At 36.6% G+C, this 25805-nt stretch overlaps 1 protein-coding gene across 3 annotated transcripts in view; it reads right to left on the bottom strand.

Annotated features, from left to right (window-relative positions):
• Window positions 1-25805, bottom strand: part of HHLA2 (HHLA2 member of B7 family) — a 236807-nt gene that overhangs the window by 206092 nt on the left and 4910 nt on the right. For 2 of the 3 annotated variants that reach the window (XM_056793438.1, XM_056793441.1), the window contains exon 1: window positions 14599-14864. The exons of the other annotated variant lie outside the window; for it this stretch is intronic. The gene's annotated coding sequence lies outside the window, so the exon portion shown is untranslated. Of the gene's footprint in view, window positions 1-14598; window positions 14865-25805 lie in introns of those variants that run through there. 3 annotated transcript variants of the gene reach the window in all.

Below are 25805 nucleotides of genomic sequence, written 5' to 3'. Positions count from 1 at the left end.
ACCAGAAACTAAGTATTACCAATATGGATATATGATTTAGATATGAAGAGCAATACTATAACTCAATTAGGGGAATACAGAATAGTTTACCTGGCAGATTTTTGGAGAAGGGAAAAATTTTTGACCAAATAAGAGATAATATTATAAGTTATAAAATTAATACTTTTGATTATATCAAAATAAAAAGCCTTCATACAAAACAAATGAATATAACCAAGACTAGAAGGGAAACAACATGGGGAAAAAATTTATAACAAATTTCTCTGATTAAGTTCTAAAGTCATTCCCCAATGGACAAATGGTTAAAGTTGATGAACGAGCAGTTTTCAGGTGAAGAAATCAAAGCCATCAATAATCATGAAATATAAAATGATGTTCTAACTCACTCTTGATTAGAGAAATTCAAATTAAAAGAATATTCATACCTATCAGATTGGCTAATATGGTAGTAAAGTGATAAATGTTGGAGGGGATTTGGCAAAATTGGGAGACTAATACACTGTTCATGGAGGTGTGAACTGATCCATCCATTCTGGAGGGCAATTTGGAGGTATGCCAAAGGACTATAAAACTGTGCATACCCTTTGATCCTGTAATAACACTATTGCGTCTGTATCCCAAAGAGATAATTTAAAAAGGGGAAAGGACTTACTTGTACAAAAATATTTATAGCAGCTCTTTTTGTAGTGGCAAAGAATGGGGGGCTGTCTATCAATTAGGAAATAACTGAACAAACTGGAGTAAAATGAGAAATGATGAGCAAAATGATTTCAGAAAAGCTGGAACGATCTGCAGGAATTGATGCAAAGTGAAATAAGCAGAACTGGGAGAACATTCTATATCACAGCAATACTGGAAGATGATTATCTGTGAAAACTTAACTACTCTCAGCAATGCAATGATTTGCAACAATCCTGAAAGACTTATAAGGGAGAATGCTATTCACCTCTAGAGAAAGAACTGCTGGAGTCATCTTTTACATCAGTGTATTTATGGTTTTATTTTAGGGTTTGGGTTATTTAAGAGTGTGTTCTTACAATAATGACTAATATAAAAGTGTGTCATGCATGACAATAAAGATAAAATTTAAGAAAAATAGGGATTTGGAGGAATAGGAGAGGAAAAGAGAGACATGGACTAGTGGTTTCGACTAGTTGGCCAAGGCCCTCCCAATTCTTAAATTCAGTGATTCTGTGACCCTAAAGAGATTCTTTTTTGAACTAGCACCAGAAATGTGTATATATATCTCAAAAAGGAGTTGGATTGCCATATTCCTAAGCCTAATCTAGAGAGAAAATGCAAGCTTCAAAATCCATTAAAAAACTGATCTAACATGCTAGGATAGTGCCATATCTGAGAAGATTCAGGCCTTGAATCTCAATGGTCTCATCTGTAAAATGGCAATAATAATATTCACACTTTGCTTTCTTTCATAAAAAAAACCTTTTACTTGCTTCTTTAAACCTAAATTCTTGTATAATTCTGAATTATTTGCAATACAACTATTTTGTAGTTATACCTCCAGAGCTGAGAACCATTCAGCTGCCTGTATCCTTTAATATGCTGGCAGAGGCAGAAACATCAAACTCCCTTCTCAAAGATTATGTTATGCTACTTTAAATACCTTAAACGATTTAGAATAAATCTGGCTGTTTGTTTTATGTACAATGTACAAAACCAAAAATCAAGACAATTGTGTTTTTTTCCAAAGCTATAATAAAGTCTCTTTCTCATCCATATTTACTATAGCACTCATTATTCCAGCATGATAATGAATTCAAATCAACAATAAAACACATTTACTCTGTGAGGGCTCAATTGAGGTTAGAGAGCATAAATCCGAAATAAAGCCAGTCTGCAGTTTCAGGATTTCCTCTAGCAGCATCTGACTTCCCCACAGCGGCCATTCCAAACCTTCTCTTCTCTCCTCAAGCCTCCCAAACCATCCTCTATTCAAGTAGAAGACTGTCTCATATTTTACTGAGAAAATAGAGGTACTGTTAAGTACCTTTTCTACTCACCTTCTCAGAATCCATCACTATCATCCTCCTGTTTCTTCCTTCCTTACTCCAATTTGATGAAGAGGTGCCACCCCCAAAACCAACCTATTTTATTGTGCCTATGATTCCATCTCTTCCTGTATCCTCTAGCAGTTTACCCTCATAACCATCCCTTCTCTCTAACCTCTTCTTTCTCTCAGCTCATTTCCTGATGCCTATAAATATGCCCAAGTCAAAACCATCCTTAAAAAATCTTCACCTGATTTTACCACTCTAGAAAAGAGCATTTCATCTCTCTCTCTCTCTCTCTCTCTCTCTCTCTCTCTCTCTCTCTCTCTCTCTCTCTCTCTCTCTCTCTCTCTCTCTCCTTTCATAACCAAGTTTCCAGCTTTTAAAAAAAAATCCTATGCTCCTCTGTCTCAATTTCTTTTCTTATCACTAACTTGGGAGAACATAGGAAAGCATGGGCAGACATAGATGGATTGAAATCTGCATCATTGAACGGAATTCCTGATTGTGCTCATGGATATATTTGAATATATGTGGCCCACCAATTAACCTATCAGAATTTTATTGGATACTGAATCTATTGTGATAGCTAATGGAGAAATTCATAGGTTTTACGAGCCTGAGAGTCAGTTTAGGAGGTTGGTATAAAAGATCTAGTAACTGTTTAGATTAGGTCTTATTGCAGTGGTGTCCAGGATGAAGCATTGGGAACTGAATGAAGGCATCCACAGTCTAAAGAAGACCAAACAAGGTGTCAGAGAGCTTGGGTGCTAGTCTATGTTCTTTTGTCTTACTACTAGTTCTGTGTGACTTTTGTTATAAGGAAGAGATAAGTTTAGGGATGCAGAACACAGTGGCATAAGACCAACAGGAAAAGATTCTGGAATCTTGAAAGGGGGTTAAGCTAAAAAACTCAAGAGACTGTTGGGTTGTGCTGTGTTGCTGGTTTTGTGCTGTAAGGAAGCTGTTTCTGTCCTATGTCATCTGTAGCTGACAGTAAACTGAGGTCCAAGTCCATCTGGACTTATGTTTTGTTTTTTCCCCTGGATCCCTGCCTGATCTTGATTGGCCACCAAGAAAAGGTTTAGGGCAGGATAGATAGTCAGGGACTGGGTTTTATAGCTTAGCATATCAGGGAGAGAGTGTAGAAAAATCAACTCTAAGAAGACCCTTCATACAAAGGCTTTAGATTTGGGTTACTTTCTGTGATTTTTAGATTCTTAACATCTTGCTTCGTCTAGCACCCAGGAATGTGCACACCCACATTACAGAGGCATGTGCTAGCAAATGGCAAATCAGAAACAGCAGACAGACTCTTGGGCTTTCCTAAGTCAAGCTAAATGATCATTGGTACAGATGAGACACAGGAAAGTGGCGTAAAACCATCTATATAAGGCACATCACTTCCTCTCTCTCCCTCTTTCCTCGGAGAGGCAACTCTGGCTGGCAGCGTGCTAAGTGTTCTGACAGCTGATTCAGGTTCAGGCATTTTGGCTGAGCCATTTTGGAGTTCAGTCTGATTCCTTCCTCCTTACTTTCTAGAGTCTTCCTTCTGGCACTAGCCAGGCAGTAAAAATCCTACTCCCTTTCCTTCTTCCTTCTTCTTAGTCTCCTTCCACTATATCAATTAAATCACCATAAATTTCCAGCTGACTTAGGTATTTCATTATTTGGGATTTTCCCTGGCAACCAATTCAAATTAGATTTTAAGTCACAAGGCTAAAATTATCTTTACAATTTCTCAGTGTTAGAAATTTCCCCTTACCCTCTTAACCTTTCCCTTTTAAAAATAAAATACACTCCCAGTTATTGTGTTTTGTTATCTGTGTTATCTGGACCAGGCTCTGTCTGGTCCAGGCTGACTATTTGGCCCTTCCACCCACAGTGGAGAACCTGTTACTGGCTCAAATTATACCTCTAATCCCATCCAATCCCACTTCCAAAAATACCCCATTACACTTCAGGCAGATGGCTGGAGGAAATAAGCTTAGACATGTTCCTGTAAAATAGGGAAAAAAACCTGCCTACAGCATGTCATAGAAATAGGGAAGATAATGGAAAAAAAAAGTGGAAGCCCACTGCAGTCAGTAATTCCCTCCACAAAGTACCATTAAATTGTTTCATGGACCCCTGCTGCTGTGCTCGGCACAAACAAAACTAAGCAATGAAGGGACAGACAGGCAATAGACTCAATAAAAGAAAGAGCAATGGATCAGCTGAGCAAACCATTCTAGACATTACTATATAAATTAGTGCTACATTAGGAGATTAGATTAGTGGGTTTTTTTTTTCCCAGATGAAGAAATTCAAGTTCATATGAAAATGCTTTAGATCACTAATAATTAGAAATTTTCAAATAATAACAATCCTAAGGGTCCACCTTAGATCCATCAGATTGGCAAAATTTTTGTTATTTTTTTTAAAAGGAAAATTCTGGAGGGATTCCAGGGATAAAAAGATATGCTAGTGCCTTTTTTGGTGAAAATTTGAACTAGTGCTAGCCACTCTCAAAAAATAACTTGGAACTATATCCCAAAAGCTATTAAACTGTACATATCCTTTGACCCAATGATACTATTATTATATAACTCAAATAAATCAAAGAAGAGAACAACCATATATTAAAAAATATTTATAACAACTCTTTATAGAGTCAAAGAATTGGCAACTATTGGGGAATTGCTAAATAAAAATTATGGTACTGTATATGAATGTGATGGGATGATAATAAGAAACGAAGAAATCATTTAGGGATAAACTTCAGAAGACTTTAAGGACTGACACTGAAGTGAGCAGAACTAGAACCTGATAAATAACAATAAAGGCAAAACTTTTAAAGACTTAGAACCTAGAAGGAAAGCAACAAATTGGGAAACTATCTTCATAACAAAAACCTCTGAAAAAGGTCTAATTACTCAAATCTATAAAGAGCTAAACCAGTTGTACAAAAAATCAAGCCATTCTCCAATTGAAAAATGGGCAAGGGACAGGAATAGGCAATTTTCAGTTAAAGAAATCAAGACTATTAATAAGCACATGAAAAAGTGTTCTAGATCTCTTATAATCAGAGAGATGCAAATCAAAACAAGTTTGAGGTATCACCTCACACCTAGCAGATTGGTCAACATGACAGCAAAGGAAAGTAATGAATGCTGGAGGGGATGTGGCAAAATCAGGACATTAATGCATTGCTGGTGGAGTTGTGAATTAATCCAACCATTCTGGAGGGCAATATGGAACTATGCCCAAAGGGTGAAAAAAGACTGTCTGCCCTTTGATCCAGCCATAGCACTGCTGGGTCTGTACCCCAAAGAGATAATAAGGAAAAAGACCTGTACAAGAATATTCATAGCTGCAGTCTTTGTGGTGGCCAAAAATTGGAAAATGAGGGGATGCCCTTCAATTGGAGAATGGCTGAACAAATTGTGGTATATGTTGGTGATAGAATACTATTGTGCTAAAAGGAATAATAAAGTAGAGAAATTCCATGGAGACTGGAGCGACCTCCAGGAATTGATGCAGAGTGAGAGGAGCAGACCAGGAGAACATTGTACACAGAGACTGATATACTGTGGTACAAGAGAACGTAATGGACTTCTCCAGTAATGGCTTTGCAATGTCCCTGAACAACTTGCTGAGATCTACGAGAATAAAAAAACAACAACAAAACAACAACAACAACAACAAAAACTATCCTCAAGCAGAGGACAAACTGAGGGAGTAAAAACACTGAGGAAAAGAAACTGCCTGACTACAGAGGTTGAGGGGACATGATTGAGGAGAGATGCTAAATGAGCGCCCTAATGCGAATACCAACAACAAGGAAATGGGTTCAGAGCAAGGACACATGTGATACCCAAACGAATCGCGCGTCCTAGGGAAGGAGTGACAGAGGGTTGGGGGTGAGGAAAAGAAAATGATCTGTTTCCAATGAACAATGTATGAAAATGACCAAATAAAATAATGGTTTTTTTAAAAAGACTTAGAACCTCTTATTTTTTAATGTTTTATCTTTATTTTAATAACAAATTTCCACATAAGTTTTCCAAAGTTATATGATTCATGTTGTCTCCCTCTCCTCTTCCCTCCCATCTTCCCTCCCCTCTCCCATCGTTGACAAGCAATTCAATCTGGATTATATGTGTATTATCACACAAAACATATTTCCATATTATTTATTTTTGCAAATGAATAATCTTGTAAAACCAAAACTCCAAACCATATACTCAAATAAACAAGTGATAAATCATTTGTTTTCACCTGCATTTCTATACCAACAGTTCTTTCTCTGGAGCTGGATAGCATTCTTTTTCATAAGTCCCTCAGAATTGTCCTGGATCATTGTATTGCTATTAGTAGCAAAGTCTATCCCATTTGAACATCCCACGATATTGCAGTTACTATTATAAAGTTCTCCTTATTCTGCTTATTTCACTCTGCATTAGATCATGTAGATCTTTCCAGTTCCTTCTGAAATCATCCTTTTCATCATTCCTTATAGCACAATAGTATTCCATCACCATTATACACCACAGTTGATTCAGCCATTCCACAACTAAAGGGCATCCCTTTTGCCACCACAAAAAGTGCAACTATAAATATTTTTGTACAAACAGGCTTAGGATCTCTTAGTGACACAAAAACCAATTACAACTCCAGAGGACTCATGTTGAAGCATGGTACCTACCCTCCTGATAGAAATGATAGACTCTGACTATAGCTTTAAAAAAAAAAACCAAGGCTAATAAGAGGATATGTTTTGTTTGAATACACATATTTGTACCATGAGTTTTGTGTTTGTGTGTGTGTGGGAGGGTAAGAGGAAGACAAAGCATATCTTCTTGAAAATTAAATAAAATTTAGTTTAAAAAAGAAATGGAGATGCTGCCACATCGCAAGAGTTAAACGTTGTTCAACTTTCATTCTTGAATAGGACCAAAAAGACATCATGCTGTTGAGGTCATGGTACAATGTATTCCATTGATGATCACTCTCAGGTATGAGAATATCAAGAAACCTAAACAAAAGACTCCTAGAATGTTGGGTTTACATCTCAGCCCCCTTGCATTAAAATCATGAGAAGACATAGGTAAAAACTACACAGGATGAACAACTCAAAGCAGCATACCCATGAAATTCTATGCTAGTCAAGACCATTGACAGATGATATCCTAATGTTTCATTCACAAAGTCAACAAAAGTTAATCATCAATGTTAAGAGTGAACTAAGGACTCTGATGCAAATCCTAACAACATGGCAATGGGTTCGAGTCAAGAACACATATGATACCAGTGGAATCACGCGTTGGCCACGGGGGGTGGGAGGGAGGAAAAGAAAATGATCTTTGTCTTTAATAAAAAATGCATGGAAATGATCAAATAAAATACTATAAAATTTAAAAAAATAAATAAATAAATAAAACACTTACTAAAAAAAAAAAGTGTGAACTAAGGGACAATAACATTTGACACAACCTTTTCTCACTTTCCTTGACCCTGGAAATGAAGTAGCATAATTATCAGCAACATTTACAGTCAGGGATGTGTTAGTAAATTTTTAACATCTCAGCTCTCCAAAATAATAATAATAATAATAATAATAATAATTTAAATAAATAAATATATGCACATACTCTTTTAGGTTTAATTTGCATTATTAACACTTTAAGTCTAGACAACTCAACAATAAATCAATTCCTATAGCAATTGCCAATTACTAAGGTATAAATGCTCACATTGAAAATTTAACAATAGCTTGAAAACACTGGGCAGAGACAGTTCCAGCACACATTTCTTATTATAAAACTATTTGGCTCTTCAATATCACCACATACCAACTATTCAAAGCTGCTTTATTATAAAGTTAAAACTATTCTAAAAGTTCAACTTGGAAAATATTGATACATTCTTATTATATGGGACATATATGCTACATAATTGAGCTAGGTTTGGATACCCAGATACCAATGAAAGACTTCTTTCAAGTTTAGAACTATGGTTTCCCAGTGTTTAACCACCAAGAACTTGACACAGGAATTTAACATTCTGTTTTTCTAGAGTGGGTCTTGGTGCCTTTAAAATAAAGTATAGCACATTTGAAAAGAGTTTTGTCCACTAAATGTGTGACCTTAGGCATGTCATTTAGTCAAATGGGGCCTTCCTTGGGCCTTGGTTTCCTCATCTGTAAAATGAACAATGTGGATTAAATGTCCTCTGAATTCCCTTCCAGCACTAGACCTATGATCTTATGATTTCTATATTTTAAGTGATTAAGAAGTCTTAGAACTTAAGTGCAAAACTTTGGTTCTTAAAAGTTCACATATATAGAAAATCACAAATAACTAACAAATTACTATTCTTTATTTGACTCTTTTATGGACCCATCATCTCACTGATGTGGTACTTTCACCAGGGTTCAGATTGCAGCCTTCTCATCAAGCATGACTCTCCTCCATTTCTTCCCATAAATTCTCCATAGGGATTGGCCTAACCATAATGCTGTAAGCCCTGCTTTAGTTTTCTGGTTTTCTAAAATATTATATGGGCACCAGGACAGCACTCGTGATGTCTAACTGTTATTCTTTACTCTTGCTACATGAGCAACCAACTTCCTTCTCTGACTACCCAGATTCTGGATGATATACATAAGACAACACTGGAAATAGAGTACAGCCTAGTTGTTTCCTCATATATCTCCCCAGTGTCCTTCAGATCACTGAAAATTTTGATTCTTTGGAACTGAGGTGTCCCTTGAATTTTATCCATACGGCAATGGCAGAAGAGCAATTATTTCAAAAACAGAGGGTTTTGCTTTAGAGAGCAACTTGGGATAGATAGCTGAAAGCATGGCATATTTTCTCAGCAGTAATCTACTCTTCCCTCCTTCAACTGAGTTCAAAGACTCTCTCTTTCAGCAATAGAGGGTGGACTCCAGAGAACTGTGTAAAAATGATGGGACTTTTTTTTTTCCTTTTTCAAAATTTAGAATATTTTTCCATGGTTACATGATTCCTGATTCCCTGCTCTTTTCTCCACCCCACTCCCCAGCTGACAAGCAGTTCCACTGGGTTTATACATGTATCATTGTTCAAAACCTATTTCCATGTTATTCATATTTGCAATAGAGCAATCTCTTAATGCCAAAACACTAATCATATCCATATCAAACTACGTGATCGATCCTATGTTTTTCTTCTGTGTTTCTGTTCCCACCCTTCTTTCTCTGCTTGTGGACAGCATTCTTTCTCATAAATTCTCTGGGTTGTCCTGGATCACTGCATTGCTGCTAAAAGAAAAGTCTGTTCCATTCGATTGTGGCATAAAGTATACAATGTTCTCCTGGTTCTGCTCCTTTCACTCTGCAAAAATGATGGGACTCTTAAGGAAAGAAAGAAGGGTGGTAAAGGAAGAGAAGTTTTGCTTCCTCCAGGGTTCCTTCATTCAGCAGCATTCCTTCTCACAACTACCCATGCCTCACCAGGTACAATTGCCATGGGCAGGAAGTAATCCCATCCTTAGCCTCTAGCAAACCCCAGGTCCTTTCTTTAAGAATCTGTAAAGAAGCAAACTTAAATTCAATGTGAACAAGTTCTCTCTATTTTCAGCTTGCATTATCATAACCTTATAATGGATATTTTTTTTCTCTAAAAGTAACCCACTCAGTGGATTTCTTGAAAAAGTCATTGGTAGATTGTAACAGACAAAGCTAGTACTATAAATAAATGGCATTTACTGATGCAAAGGAGGAAGACAAGAATTTCTGTTAAACAATAAGGCCAAGTGAAATTTTCAGTAAGGGTTTCATTATTAACATAGCTCCAATTAATAACTTAATGCCTAGACTTTAGGTAGTCCCCAAGCCAATTTATTTTAAAAGTGTGGATGTTGTTATCTTTAATTCATTTTGATTTGGGAAAGCTAGTTTATATATCTAATATCTCTGAATTCTACAAACACTATCACCAATCACATAATTCTTCATGTTTCAGGCACAAGAAGATTAAAAAATCTCAAGGGCAATTTGACACAGAAACCATAGATAATCTTGGTGAGGCTTCTTTATGTTGATTTCCCCTTGATTTTTTTGAGTTACTGCACACTTTAGATTGTGTATTTTAGCTTGGAGTTTTATCATCTGAACATCCTTTATGTGTGTGTGTGTGTGTGTGTTTTCCTGGGGAGGGGGTGGATAATGTTGGCAGGAGAAATGATAGATATGAAAGTTAGACATTATTATTTTATTTCAAATATTTTTAAAGTCAGAGAATACCATATATGCCCTATGTGGTCCTACAAGGTCATGTATATACATAGTAGGTGCTCGGTTATTTGAATTTAAGGTTCAATTAGGCTATGCCTTTGAGATACTGGCCTCTTTTGTCCAAGTCTCTTATAAAAAGCATTTTTATGAGTCAAGCAAAGTTGTTTATTGCCTTAAAACTGGATGTATGCTGGAACCGTCTCAATCTGTCAGCCTGTATATGGTGTTGTTGATTGAAAAGGAACATTCTTATAATTAGTCATCTCCCAAGGGAAGGAACAGAATCTGGAGACATCTTCCTAGATTCTGACTTCTAAATCATTCTTGGGTCCAATCAATCAATCAATCAGTCTAGATATAGCCAGATTTCATTGATCTACCAAGTGCAAGTAGGTACTGTCTAACATTGCTTCCTGTCTATTATATCTTCTCGAAGAAAGGTGTCTCCACCCCTCCTCCCCAGAGCCTTACATACAGAAGTGCTCAGTGAACACTTGACCCTGGTTCTTCTGACTAAGGTTATCACTACTACATCTCCTTACTCCTACACTTCAAAGGTATAAATATAGATAAATCATTTAATGCCCTAAGTCTCATTTTCCTCCCCTGTAATGTGGGAATGATAAACTAACACCACCTACCTCATAGGGCTTTGGTATGAAAGTGATTTTGAACGTCAGGTACAAAGCAGTATGGATTTTGTAATTAAACTGTGTAATCTAACCTGTACAAATTTACAATGCTTCTCTCCCAAATTCCTAAATAGGGATTGTATGGCAAGAAAATTCAGTCAAGCTCCTCTACAAACAGAACATCCCCTTCCAAAGAAAACAAAGGGGAAAAAATAAAATAAGTCACTCAAGCAGCCAAGGGTCAAATTCCATGAATCATACAAGCAAAGGTGTGCCCGTAAGTGTTTTTGTAGGCATAGCACATTTTTAAATTTAATCTACATCATTAACATGCTCTTCATCACTTTCCTAAGTCTAGACAATCAACAAAACAATCAATCACACTGTGATTAGTAAGTAGCATTTGTGAGATTTCTCAGGTGTGAATGCACACACTGAGTAAATTCACACTGTGGGAATGCTCCCCCATTTTTTAACAACTGGTCCTTCGGAATCAGTTTGATCTGACTCCTGGAAACCCCTGCTACAAGTGTCACATTAGTAAGTAAGAAGAACTAGTGACTCGGTAGATTTCAGACAAGATGAAAGGACAGTACAGTCTGGAAAGAACATGGATGTCCCCACTTTAGAAAAAGAAACTGAGAAAAAGAATTCTTGTTCAGAGACCAGAATAACATTGTTAATTTGATTTTTGAAAGCTAATCCACCTCAATCTTATTAATGTAATAAATATAATAATGTAAACCATGACTCAGAACTCTAAGCTTTGGATTCAGTCTTTTCTTTTTAATCCTCACCTTCCATCTTAGAATTAATGCTGTGTGCTGGTCTCAAGGCAGAAGAGCAGAAAAGGCTAGGCAATGGGGGTTAAGTGACATGCCAGGGTCACATAAATAGGAAGTGTGTGAAAGGCAAAATTTTAACCCAGAACCTCCTATCTCTGGTCCTGACTTTCAATACACTAAGCCATCTAACTACCCCCTGAATTCAGTCTTAAGAGAATTCAATCATAATTTTCATACTAATTCTGGCCCTACTCAGAGTTTTATCAGACAATGTAGAATATTGCTTAGACCAAGGTCTCTACTTATGTGGAAGCCCTCAAAGTAACAATACGGAGTGGGCTGGAATTGTTACATTTTTAATGTTAGCATTTATACCTCAAGAATCAGCCATCTCTACAAATCAGGGCTTGACTTATTTTTGGTGGTGGTGGTTATCTAGACTTTGGAAAGTGTGAATGCAGGCAAAGCTTGTGTGAGTACATACAAATATCCTCCCCGCCCCCCCCCCAGTGGCCCGTTGTTAAACATTTACCAGCATCCCCCTTTATTGCCTTATAAACATTGCTTAAGCCCAGTAGGAGGAGAGTAGAAGGTTCAGGGAATTAAGGCAACACCAGACTGTTAGCCTTGGAACTACAATAACAATAATAACAACTGGCATTCATTATCTCATTCTAGCCTCCCCAAATCCCTGGTAACAGGGCAAAGTAGATAAAGGGTAGCAATTCTGTACATTAAAAAAAGGATTCACAGTAGTCCATAAACAGTCAATTTCCTTGCCTTTTCTGATGGGCCCCATCTTTTAGCCCAAGGATCTCCATAAGCCCCCAAGTCTTTCAGCACAATCCCTAAACACCAAGTCAAAAGCAGAGGGTAGCCCTCCAGCCCAAGGACCTCTACAGTACTCCAGTCTTTCAGCACTAAGGCTCCAGAGAAGAAACTTCCTGATATTCCAATAAGTCTCAATTTCACCCCAAGGACCTACCTGGACCTTCAGTTCTGCAATGCCAACTTAAGAGTTTGGACTTTCCTGGAAAGGAAATAAGCTTAGGTTTGCAAAGGTTTGCAAAGGAAGAATTTTCCTTCCCACTGGACCTACATTTTACAGGAAATCGAGGTTTTGTTTTTTCGTAGCATAGCCCTATAGGGTTCTGGGTGGTACAATAAATAAAATGCCAAAGCTGGATTCAGGAAGACCTGAGTTCAAATCAGTCTCAGATACTAGCTTGTGTAACCCTGAGCAAGTTACTTAAATCTGTATGCTTTAGATTCCTCATTTTTAAAATGAGCTAGAGAAATAAACAACAAACCACTCCAATATCTTTGCCAAGGACACCCCAAATGGGATCACAAAGAGTAGGGCACAATTGAACCACAACAGCAACTTAGCTCTCCCCCCAGTTCTTCATCTTCTTTTCTCCAAGGGGGATAGTGTTATCTAGGAACTAATCTTTTCTTTTTAGGAGGTTCAGTCACAGATCTCTCTCCAGGAAGTCTCCCATTGAGTTGACTAGAATAAGTGACTGTATCCTCTTTAAGGACAATATGGTTAACAGCATGTGCAAATGCAATGGGCTTTTTGCCTTTGCCTCTTTGGGGCTATCATTAATGACTGCTGGGGAGAAGATGTGCGCAGCATAGGCTTTCTCCACTCAACTCCCTTCATATCCAATTCCCTCAGTTTTATTTCAGTTCTCTCCTCAACTCTTTGATTCTTTCATAGGGCTAGCATTCAGATACACAATAGCCTAAACCAATTAAATGATCAGAGGCTGGCACTTAATCACTTTTCCTCACTGAGGGATGAATGGGTTGTCGCTACCTAGAAATTCCCATTAACACTTCAGGGAGACTGAGAACACTTCCTAAAAAGGGACATGCAAAAACCCAAAGAAGAAAAAAAAAGGCACACCTGCCTATAAGCTCTTCAAGGCTTCAGACCCCCACCAATCCTCTGTACTGACTTCAAAAGATCAAGAATTCACAAAGATCACAATCGCACCACATCTTATGATAAGTGTTTCTACTGGACCCAAATTAATGTAAAAACAGTAGGCCTAGACTTCTCATTTAATTAATGGTATCTTTTTTTTTTTTTAACAAACAGGTTTAAGTAACTTGCCCAAGGTCACACAGCTAGTGTCTAAAGCCAGATTTGAACTCAGAAAACTGAATCTTCCTCATTCCAAGCCCAGTGTTCTGTCTATTGCACTACCTAGATGGAAACAAGTCTACTATATTTGTGTGGCAAAAAGTACATTGCCCATTGAATAAAGACAGATGGATCTAGGAAATTTCCTGAGTGGCAGAAAGAATGAGATGCCCATCTGCTCCTATGGATAACCCAGCAAGCCAAATGAGACCCTTGCACTCCAGTAGCAGGCCAGTGTAATGGGAAAAGATATCCTTCTAAGCTCCTGGGAGAGAACAGGTTGGTGGAAAAACTGATACTTATCCATATCACATCAGGAAGTAATCTTCCACTAGTCACTTGCTGCTATGTAAAACCACCAAAAACCATCTTAGAACCAGCCTTATGGTAATGAGGATCTCCAAACTTTGCTAGGTTGGTCTTATGTAACAGATATGGTTGATGTTCCACCACTATGCTTAGACTCAAATCCGTTCTTATTTTGTAGCATCTGCCAGAGCTTTAACTCAGCCAGCATATCTTAAAGGAACTCCTTGTTATATCCACAAGGAATAAGAATAGGACTTGAATAGAGACCAAACAGGGAAATGCAGCATAAAAGTAGGCAAACAAACAAACAAACAAACAAACAAACAAAAAAAAAACCAGAGCAATAGCTATTGTGTGGACTATTTTAAATCTAATTTGCTAAGTGCATTTTGAGGAAGTGTCCAGGCTACTCATGCTCACTCCTTCACTCCTTGCCAAGCCCTGCTCGTACCTCTGTATTTCTCCATCAGCTTTCACTCCCTGGAAGGTGTCTCTGATTAGTGAATGCCTCCAAAGCCTCCATTTTAAGAAAGGTCCCAGGGGATCCATGCTCCCTCCATCACTTCTCCTCTATTACTGCTCTTGATCCTCTGCACTTATCTGCTATGTTCCCCATGAAGATACTTTCTTCCAACCCTTTTATCTTCCTGTAAGCTCCAGAGCTGAGATGGTCTCTCTTTTTGCTTATGTGTTCATTCCCAGCACTTGGCACAATGCTTGGAACAAAGTAAGTGTTTCATGAGTTTACTAGCCAAAAGGATGTTACAATAGTGAACAGCACGTGTTTGAGACTGCAGAGTAATCAGTCATAAGAACCCAGCCCAGGCCTTCACTTCACTGCTCTTGTCATTAGGTTACAGGTTACACATATTTTCTTGAAAATAACACTTTTGGGTGGGGATGGAAAAGGGGGCAAAAACTCAGCATGGCTCTTGGTATAATAATAAATCTTCCTCCCACTAATCATAAGCTTCTTGAGATGAGGGATCTTGTTTGTTGGCTAAAGGTATTTATCAATCAATAATCAATCAATCAACAAATACTTATTGAGCACCTATTATATGCCAGGCATTGTGCTAAGAACTGGAATCAAAGATACTTGGTATATACTTGTGCATTACCAGGACCAGTAACACACTGTTATCTTTTCCTTTTCTTGAGTTCCTACAATTAGTATGCAGAAGTGATCTTGGGGTGAGATTTTCCTAAAAGCATCAATAAAGGCCTCTCTTGTTGAAGGCTTCCTGGTTCTTTATGTTTTTCTAATATAATATCCAGTGCTTTGGGGGAGCAGGGGAACAAAGATGGGATCCTGTCCCTGGTAAGGCATTGGCAAGAGCCTTCAGACTCATACCTGAATAGATCCTGGTCTGAAAGTAGTTTCTGGGCATACTGAAGAGTAACATGTTTGCTTCTTGGGATTTGCACAATAAGCAACTATTTTAATTTTAAGGCTCTGAACTTGAAGGCTCTGAATAGAAATGTGCTGATTTATACCAGGCTGTGTTTCTAATGCTTCAGGGCTCAAACATACACAATGAGCTACTTCAGCAGCCCAGCTTCAACTAAGATCAGAGGATTTGATGAATTTGTGAGATTATTAGAAGAGAAGCAGCTGCTGTTCAGAAAAGTGAAATGTCAATCAGACAACAATCCCATGGGGAAATAATTGTGTATCTATACCCACATACACAATCATATACATATACAATACATATATATAATTACTGTGCATGTGCATATATTCAGCTTTCCATCTCACATAATCAGCATCTATATTTATATTGCAATAATTCATATTTACAGTTTTGATGCTGACAAAAAGGTTAAAAATCTATTTGCTACAAATTGTCCAAAAAAAGGAAACTAAATTATATCACTTCAAAAGAATGGTGAATACCACCTGAATGACCATGGGCAAGTCACAACCTTCCTGAACCTTAGTTTCTTCAACTGTAAGATGGAGGGTTTGGCTAGAAGTCCTATGATTGCATTTTTCTTTTTTAGAAGTGAATAAGTCATAGAACTTAAGTGTAAAACTTAAGCTATCTTGAAAGTTCTGAAAAATCAAAATTGTCAGTGACCCAAGAGGGATGGGAGAGATGTATGGCAGGTATAATTAAGCTGCACTATATTTCCAGCATTGTCTTGTCATGTAACATTGCATAAAATGCATCTAGGACATGATGCAGGTAACCAGAAAAGAAGGTTATCAAATCATAAAGCAATGGGTCCAGGGTGGGGGGAGAAATATATAAATACAGAAATACACACACATGTATACACAATAAGTTGTAGTCTTGTGAATTCTGAGAATGTCTTAATAAGTCGACTCCCAGATATTCCATACATTTCACAACTATTTTGAACATAATTTTCTTTTTATCTCATTGTGCTGCTATTGTTGTTTAGTTGATTAGTCATCCCTGAGTCATTTTTACCTCATTTGGGGTTTTCTTGGCAAATATATTAGAATTGTTTCCCATTTCCTTCTCTAGATCATTTTACTGATGTAGAAACTGAGGCAAACAGGGTTAAATAATTTGCCCAGGGTCACACAGCAAGTCTCTGAGGCAGAATTTTAACTTAAGTCCTCCTGATTGCAGGCCAGAACTTTAACCATTGTGCTACCTAAACTGCCCTACTTATATGAACCCCAGGTTTGGGACAGGTACCCTATGAAAGAATGCAAGACTCCAAAACTTAGCTTAAAAATAAAAAGAGAAATTTATTAATTTGATAATAGTGTTAAAAGGTCAGGAGACAGACACAAGAGTGGACACTGCCTCCTAGAGGAGATGGATTCTGGGCTTCTTATATACCTTTTTGACATGACCAAGAATTAGGGAATGGAATGAGGTTGGGCAGAAGGTAGAGATGTCTGTCACCTGACAGGGGCTAGAGTGATGTTTAGTATCCTGAAGATGCTCTTCTAATCCAGTAGGGTGTCTAGGCATAGTTTAGGGGACAAGTAGATGTCCTATTTTGCCACCCGATGGTATCAGAACATAACCAGAAAATATACATCGGTGTCCATCTCAAAATCTAGGGGAGAATCCAAGGGGAATATTTCTCTCAGGGGTCTTTCCTTATTGTGTGTCTCTGATATCCAGAGTTGCATTTTCCTCACCATTGCAAGAATGCAAGGATAGGAAAGAATTTTCCTGCTTTCTGTTTGACCTGAATAACCTCTATGTTTGGGGTGTCCAAGGGAAACCTGAGGTCCTATGCTATATTGACACAGAATTGTGATGGAATAACATGTTAAAAATTATAAGAAATTTATTTTTTTTAAAAACCAACAAACATGAAAAGGGAGGAAGCTAGGTGACCCAGTGGATTGAGAGCCAATCCTAGAGATAGGAGGTCCTGGGTTCAAATATGGCTTTAGACACTGCCTAGCTCTGTGGTCATGGGCAAGTTATTTAACCCATTTGCCTAGCCCTTACTACTCTTCTGCCTTGGAATCAATATTGATTCTAAAATAAAAAGTAAGAATTTTTTAAGAAAAAGATATTGAAAGGCCTACATGAAATTATGAAGAATAAAACAAAATCAGAACTAAGAGAACATTATATTCAGCAACAGAAATATTATTTGAAGAATACCTTGTATTTGTCCACCTCTAGAAAAAGAACTGATAAGAAGGAACATGTGTCCTAGCAGGGGATCAGGAACCAAAGTTTGACAGGTAACTGAGATTGAGGGAACAGATAAAGAGGAACACCACTTCCCTCCCAGGCAGAGCTGTCCTAGAGAAAATGGAGTTGAATATGACCAGAGCTGAAGGGTAAGAGAAAAATCCCCTTCAAATCTGTTACTATTTTATTCTTTAGCTGATTGTATCTATGATACCCTTAGTACATTGAAGAAGATCTGGTGTCTCAGTTAGTTAAAATATTTATTAGATAAAGGATTTGGTATAATAGGCTAGGAAAGAGGGAACAGGAGGTCCCAGACTATTTTCCACCTAGAGTTTCTTCAGGGGTTTGGAGCTCAAGTCTAGGGACTAAGTCCCAGATGATCTTGTTATCTTTGTATGTTCAAGATGATGTATTTCTTGGCATAGAGTTATAGCTTTTGAAGGAAATCTTCTGATGGATAGGCTATTGCCTAACCCAAAGGGCAAAAAGTTGCTATCCAATCACTATAAGAGAGATGGTTAGTCTGCATCTTTTCTATTCAATGAGAGATTTGTAGCTAAATAAGCTCAGTGAGAATTCCTCCTGTCCTTTGTAGTTCCAAAGGGAAAAGCTGAATCTCCAACTGCTCACCTCCTTTTCTTAGCTGGAGATTCCATTCCCATCCCCCATTGGCAGCCAGAGTTCTATCTCCTTCTTGCATGAGACAACACTGCAAATCCAGTCATATTTCCTTCAGTATTTCTCTCTTCCACACAAGCAAGACATAGTTTTATGTATATATATGTGTGTATATATATATATGTGTATATATATATGTATGTATACATATTTTTTTTTTGTCAAATGATGCTCTTTTTAGTATGGTAAGGGAAGAGAGGGAGGGAGATACCTGAGAACTTTAATGTAACAAACAAATACATTTAAAGTTTTTAAATTAAGGTATACTTAAAAAAATAAAACACAAAGGCATATCTTCTGCTCTTTTTTGTATTTGGAAATGTCTGTGTTTGTTACTATTTGTCAAGTTCATGATAAAATATTTGGAAGCAACTGAAAAAAAAATCTAAACCATGAGCCAGGCCAAACACGAAGACACTTTTCTGTCCTGGTAGATCCCCATCTCTCTGCTAGGAAGGAGTAAATATGTTTTGTTATCTTCTCTAAGAATTTCATTGATCCTTTTGTTATTTTTTTATTTTTATTTTTGTTTTTATTTACTTTGTTGTCATCATTCTATAGATTTTCTTGGTTCTGATTATTTTTTTCTGCATCAGTTCATGAAAATCTTCCCATGCTTCTCTGAATCCTTCATATTTATCAATTTGTACTATACAATATCATTACTTTCATTTCGAGGGAGATGCTAAAGACATTATATATCAGATTTTTTTGGCTTTTTTATTGATTTATTTTTCAATAAACGTTTTTAAAAATTTCCCCCAATTAAATGTAAAAAGAATTTCAATGATTTCTAAATTTCAAAAGAATTTTGAGTCTCAAATTCTCTTCTTCCCTTTCCCATACCCCCAAGATGGTAAGAAGTTTCTTATAGATTTTACATGTGCTATCATGTAAAACATTTTTCCATTTGAATCCTGTTGTAGAAGGAAACTTGAACAAAAAAAGAAATAAAAAAGAAAGTGAAAGAGTTTCCTTTCATCTAAATTCAGACTCCATCAATTCCTTCTCTGGAAGCAGATGGCATTTTTTATCAAGAATCCTTTGGGATTGTTTTAGATCATTGTATTGCTGAGAATAGCTAAGTTATTCAGAGTTGTTCATTGTATAGTATTCCCATCACTGTGTACACTGTTCTTCTGGTTCTGTTTACTTCACTATTCTTCAATTTGTCTTTTTCTGAGCTCCTCCTGCTCATCATTTCTTACAGCAAAATAGTATTTCATTATAACAATATAACTTATTCATCTATTTTCTAATTGATGGGTATTCCCTCACTTTCCAATTTTTTTACCCCAACAAACACAAAAAAAGCTGCTTTAAATGTTTTTTTTTTTTAACAAATAGGTCCTCTCCCTTTTTGTTTTTTATCTCTTTGGAATACAAACCTAATAGTGGTAGGTACTGTTTTATAGCCCTTTGGGCAATTGGTTCCAAATTGTTCTCCAGAATGGTTGAATCACTTCATGACTCTCCCACAGTGCATTAGTGTCTCAATTTTCTCACATACTCTCCAAGTTTTGCCATTTTCCTTTGCTATCATTATAATCAATCTGATAGGTATGGGATGGTACCTGAGGGTTATTTTAATTTGCATTTCTTTAAATAATAGAGATTTAGAGTATTTCTTTGCATGACTATAGAGAGCTTTGATTACTTTGTCTAAGAACTCTGTTCATATTCTTTGACCATTTATCAGTTAGGAAATGACATATTCTCATACATTCAATCCATTTCTCTATGTCTTTAAGAGATGAGGCTCAGTAACAGCAATATTGTATGATGATTAACTGAGAAAGACTTAGCTACTCTTAGCAATACAATGATCCAGGACAATTCTGAAGGACTTATAACAAAGAATGCTAGCCACCTCCAAACAAAGAACTGTTGGAGTCAGATGCAATTCAAAGCATACTATCTTTTACATTAGTTTACACTTTTATTTTGGGGTTTTGATTTTGTATGAGTATTCTCACAAAGACCAGTATGGAAATATATTTTTCATAATAATACATATGTAATACAGATCAAATTGCTTACCATCTCCAACAGGGAGGAGGGTTAAAGGGAAGAGGGAGGGAGACAATTTAGATCTTATAATTTTGGAAAACCTATGTTGAAAACTGTTATTACATGTAATTGGGAAATAAAATATCTTTGATTTTAAAAAAAGAAAAACTAAGACTTTTATTAGAGACTTGTAAAAAATGTTTCACCTTATGATTACTGTATATTACTTTCCATCCTATTTTCCCCTATTTGGTTACTGATCACAATATCCTTCAATTTGCCGTCTTTTCAATAAGCCCCACCCCTTTCTCTCATCTTTTTCCCTTTCTGCTGTCCTATAAGATAAGATGGATTTCTATGCCCAATTGATTATATATGTTCTTCTTTCATTGAGCCGGTTTAGATGAGAGTAAAATTCATGTGTTTCCCTCCCCACCTACTCCATCTTCCCCTCCACTATAAAAGCTTTCAGGCCTCTTTTATGTGAGATAATTTACCCCATTTTATTTTTCCCTTTCCCCTCCTCCCAATTAATTCCTCTTTATTATGCCTTAATTTTCTTTATATCAGCATATTATATTCAACTCATACTCTTGTCCTCATTCTATGTATACATCTTCTAACTGCCCTAATAATGAGAAAATTCCTTAGGAGTTGCAAGAATCATTTGCCCATGTAGGAATGTACACAGTTTAACTTTTTTGAATGTCTTTCAATTTCTCATTTTTGTTCACCATTTTATGCTTGAGTCATGTATTTGAGAGTCAGATTTTCCTATTCACCTCTGATCTTTTCATCAGAACTGTGTGAAATCCCTCTATTTCATGGAATACCCATATTTTTCCTTGAAGGATTATGCTCAGTTTTGCTTAGTTAGTGATTCTTGTTTCAAATGCTAGCTCCTTTGCCCTCTGGAATATTCTAGGCCCTCCAGTGCTTTAATGGAGAAGCTGCTAAATCTTATTTATACTGTGGCTCCAACATTGTTAAATTTTTCTTTTTGAATGCTTGAAATAGTTTTCTCCTTGACCTAGGAATTCTGAAATTTGGCTTTACTATTCCTAAGAGTTATCTTTTGGGGATCTCTTTCAGGAGGTGATTTATGGACTCTTTCAATTTCTATTTACCCTTTGGTTCTAGAATATCAGAGCAATTTTCCTTGATAATTTATTTTTAAATGGTGTGTAGACTCTTTTTTTTTTTAATCATGGTTTTCAGGTAGTGCAATAATTCTTATATTGCCTCTCCTGGATAATTATCCAGGTCAGGTTGTTTTTCCAAAAAGTGAGTTCACATTTTCTTCTATTTTTTTTCATTCTTTTGACTTTGATTGTTTCTTGTTGTCTAATGGAATCCATTAGCTTCCACTTCCCAATTCCGAATTTTAATGCATGATTTTCTTTAGTGATCTTTTTAATCTCTATTTCGCCAATTCTATTTTTTAAAAGAGTTCTTTTCAGACATGTACAAGAATATTCATAGCTGTGCTCTTTGTGGTGGCAAAAAAATTGGAAAATGAGGGGCTGCCCTTCAATTGGGGAATGGCTGATCAAATTGTGGTATCTGTTGGTGATAAAATACTATTGTGCTCAAAGGAATAATAAACTGGAGGAATTCCATGTGAACTGGACTGACTCCAGGAATTGATGCAGAGTGAGAGGAGCAGAACCAGGAGAACATCATACTCAGAGACTAATACACTGTGGTACAATCAAATGTAATGGATTTCTCCATTAGTGGCAATGCAGTGATCCTGAACAACCTGGAGGGATCTGTGAGAAAGAACACCATCCACATTCAGAGGAAAAACTGTGGAAGTAGAAACACCAAAGAAAAACAACTACTTGATTATATGGGTCAAGGGGGATATGATTGGGGATGTAGACTCTAAATGAACATCCTAGTGCAAACATCAACAGCATGGAAATAGGTTCTGATCAAAGATATATGTAATACCCAGTGGAATTGCACATCAGCTACAGGAAGGGGGCAGGGGGAAGAATATGATTCTTGTAACCAAGGAACAATGTTCTAAATTGACTAAATAAAATTTAAAAATTAGAAAAAAATAAAGAGTTCTTTTCCTCAGTGAATTTTTGTACCTTTGTACCCCATAAGACCAATTCTACCTTTTAAGAAGTTCTTCTTTTCAGTGCATTTTTGTATATCTTTTTCCATATGGTCAATTCTGCCTTTTAAAAAATTCTTTTCTTCATTGTATTTTTGTGTCTCTTTTACCAACTGGTCTATTCCAGTTTTTTGTGATATTAATTTCATTGGTATTTTTTTTTGTGCCTCCTCTACCAACCTGTTGACCCTTTCTTCATGATTTTCCTATATTGCCCTCATTTATTTTCCCAATTTTTCTTTTACCTCTCTTATTTGATTTTTAAAATCCTTTTTGAGCTCCTTAATTTATTCTTTGGGGGCTTGGGAACAATTCATAATTTTCTTGGAGGCTTTGGATGCAGCAATATTGACTCTGTTTTCTTCTGAGTTTGTGTTTTGATCTTCCCTGTCATCAAAATAATTTCCTATGTGGAATGTCTTTTTTTGGTTGTTTGCTCATGTTCTAGCCCTTTTCTTTCCTTTTAATTAAAAAAACCTGTTAACATTGAACTTCATAAATATCATGAAGGGAGCACTGTTCCAAACTTCAAATTCTTTGTGCAACTACTTCAGAGCTAGCTCTGAGGATTTTTCAGGTCTTCCAAGATGGTATGATATAAGAAGAGGGTGTTTAATACTCTCCTGGCTTGTGCTTTAGTCTTTGAGTAATCATAAGCACTCTTTTCTGTCTTAGAACTATGACCAGAGTTTTGGCTCCCCTATGGCTGCAAGTACTGATGAGCTCCTCCTCACTCTCAGAACATGGCCTGGTTCTGCATATGGGAAATGTAACAAGAGTCTTTCACCCAGAGCCAGCAAAGGGACCCATGTAATCTCCATCCGAGCAGCTGTCTGACTCCTCTTACCATGTATGGCCAAGAGCCCTGGAAAACTTTGTTGCTGATTCAGCTGCCCCCAGGATCTGTTGCCTAGGTTGGGTCTACCCTGGTGTGCTGCTTTGTGTTCCATTTCCACTCTGGTGCACTAGATATTTTGTGCCAGTCTTCTAAGTTGTTTTGAGCTGAAAAATTATTTCACTCTATCTTTTTGTGGGTTATGCTACTCTGGTTTTTTTTTTTTTTTTTTTGAGGCATTATTTCAAAGTTTTTTGGAGAGTCATTTGGTAGAGATTACTAACCTTCTCCACCATCTTGGCTCTGCTCTCTATATCAGATCTTTAAGAAACAATTAATAGACTTTCAGTACAACTATTTATACCTTGGAAATAAGCAAATGTCACACATCAAGATTTAATTTGTTATTCTCTTGATTATTTAAAATTAAAGTGATGGAGAAAATGTTAAAAATGCAGAATAAACTTAAAATTGTGTTGCCAAATATTTACCAACACATGCTTGCATATACCATAGTGGTTTTTGGCCATTCTCTAGAAATCAGACATCTACTCTGTTTCTAATTCTGTAACACCATGAAAAAAGGGTTGCTATTTTGAACATTTTGATATATATTGGGTTTTTTTATCTGTCTAATTTCTTTGGAATGCTAATACTGCTTACATTGCAGAAACAACCACTTAAAAAATCCCTCCTATAAAGTGCTGAAATCACCTCTGTGAAATTTATGATGAATTCTTGTGATTTTAGTCTAATTAAATAAAATTGGACTTTTAGTGGACCAAGAAAAGATTTTGGGTAGTGAAACTGAATCATTACATATCATGGATTTTCCTTTTAGGGCAATTTTCAGTATAAATTCTGTCCATAAAAGAGAGATGGGAAATTCTTGAAAGGCCAACAACAAATTTATATTCCACAGAATCTATAGATCAAGTTATACTATTGTTTGAGCTGCAGAGATATATATAAATGCTATTTGCAGATTCTATTAGAAGTTAAATAAATCTTAGAAATCATCTTTAATGACCCTCTCCTTTTAGATTGTTAGCTCCTTGAAGTCAGGGCCTGAGTTTAGCCTCTGTGTCAATAGTAGGCACTTAATAAAGGCTTCTTGTCATTGATCCCTTTTACCCATAAGGAAAATGGGGTCTAGAAACATACTCAAGATCATAGTGATAGTAAGTAGCTGAGGAGAAATTTGAATCCTGGTCCTTTGATTCCAATGCTCTTCCACATTGCCTCTATTTTATTTTAAAATGCATTATAGTGGTAGCTAGGTAGTGGAGTCAGGAGGAAGTTCAATCAGACTCAGACACTCCCTAGCTATATGACCCTTGGCAAGTCACCTAACCCCAATTGCCTAGCCCTTGCCCTTCTTCTATCTAAGACAGAAGATAAAGATTTTAAGTATATTATCATGAAACTATCATAATAGTTTCTATTATTTCGCATGATCCATAGGTATGTGCTATATGTTAATGATGATCAAAACTGTCCAATAAATTTAAAAAAATCAAAACCTCTTAAGTTCCAGAAATGTAAATTGGAGCATCTATTGTCAGCTTTACACTATTCCAATGGGCTAGACTCCACCTTACCTAAGAGAAAATATATGATGTGACATTTGTCTTGCGCCTTCTCTAAAAAGGAAGCAAGTACTTTAATCCTTCCTGGGGCAATTCAATTTCTATATTTTTACTCTGTAAAAGAAAACAGTTACAGAATCGTTGCTTGATCTACTGGTCTCTTCCATGGGACTGAACTCTCTAGCACGAGGCCACTTTGAATGCTGAGTAGCTCCTAAATTTTGAGTCTGTGCTAAAATATGTATGCACGCATTTTATTATGTACATTACAATGAACATAAAGTACTTCTCCTTATCACAGATGCTTCACCTTACTGGGTGACTTAGCCATGAAATGGCAGATGGCACTGAAGAAATAATTGCTTACCAATGAAAGGAGAGTGTTGTCTGTAGAATGAAACTAGGCAAAAATGATCAAATTCCCAACTGGTTCCATGGAAGGAAAAGTTCCATAACTACCTCCATATCGTCAATGTTTGTTCTTTTTCTAAATCACAAAGGACTTGTGGACTTTCTTTCCAGAACTAAGCTTAGGGTCAGCTAAGTAGCACAATGAATAGAATGTCACACCTGGAATTGGGTTCAAATTTGGCTTCATATACTTCCGGGCAGTATGACCCCGGGTAAGTCACTTAACCCTATTTGCCTAGCCCTTGCCCTTCTGTCTTAGAGTTGTTACTAAGACAAAAAGTAAAGGTTAAAAAATAAAAGCTAAGCTTAGATCCTTAATGAGGACCCCATAGAGTACATGCAATCATTCTTTGGATTCAGTTA

The sequence above is a fragment of the Monodelphis domestica genome, chromosome 4 (assembly GCF_027887165.1).
Source record: "Monodelphis domestica isolate mMonDom1 chromosome 4, mMonDom1.pri, whole genome shotgun sequence".
In the NCBI taxonomy this organism is placed as follows: domain Eukaryota; kingdom Metazoa; phylum Chordata; class Mammalia; order Didelphimorphia; family Didelphidae; genus Monodelphis; species Monodelphis domestica.
This window is presented reverse-complemented; position numbering and strand designations above follow the sequence as displayed.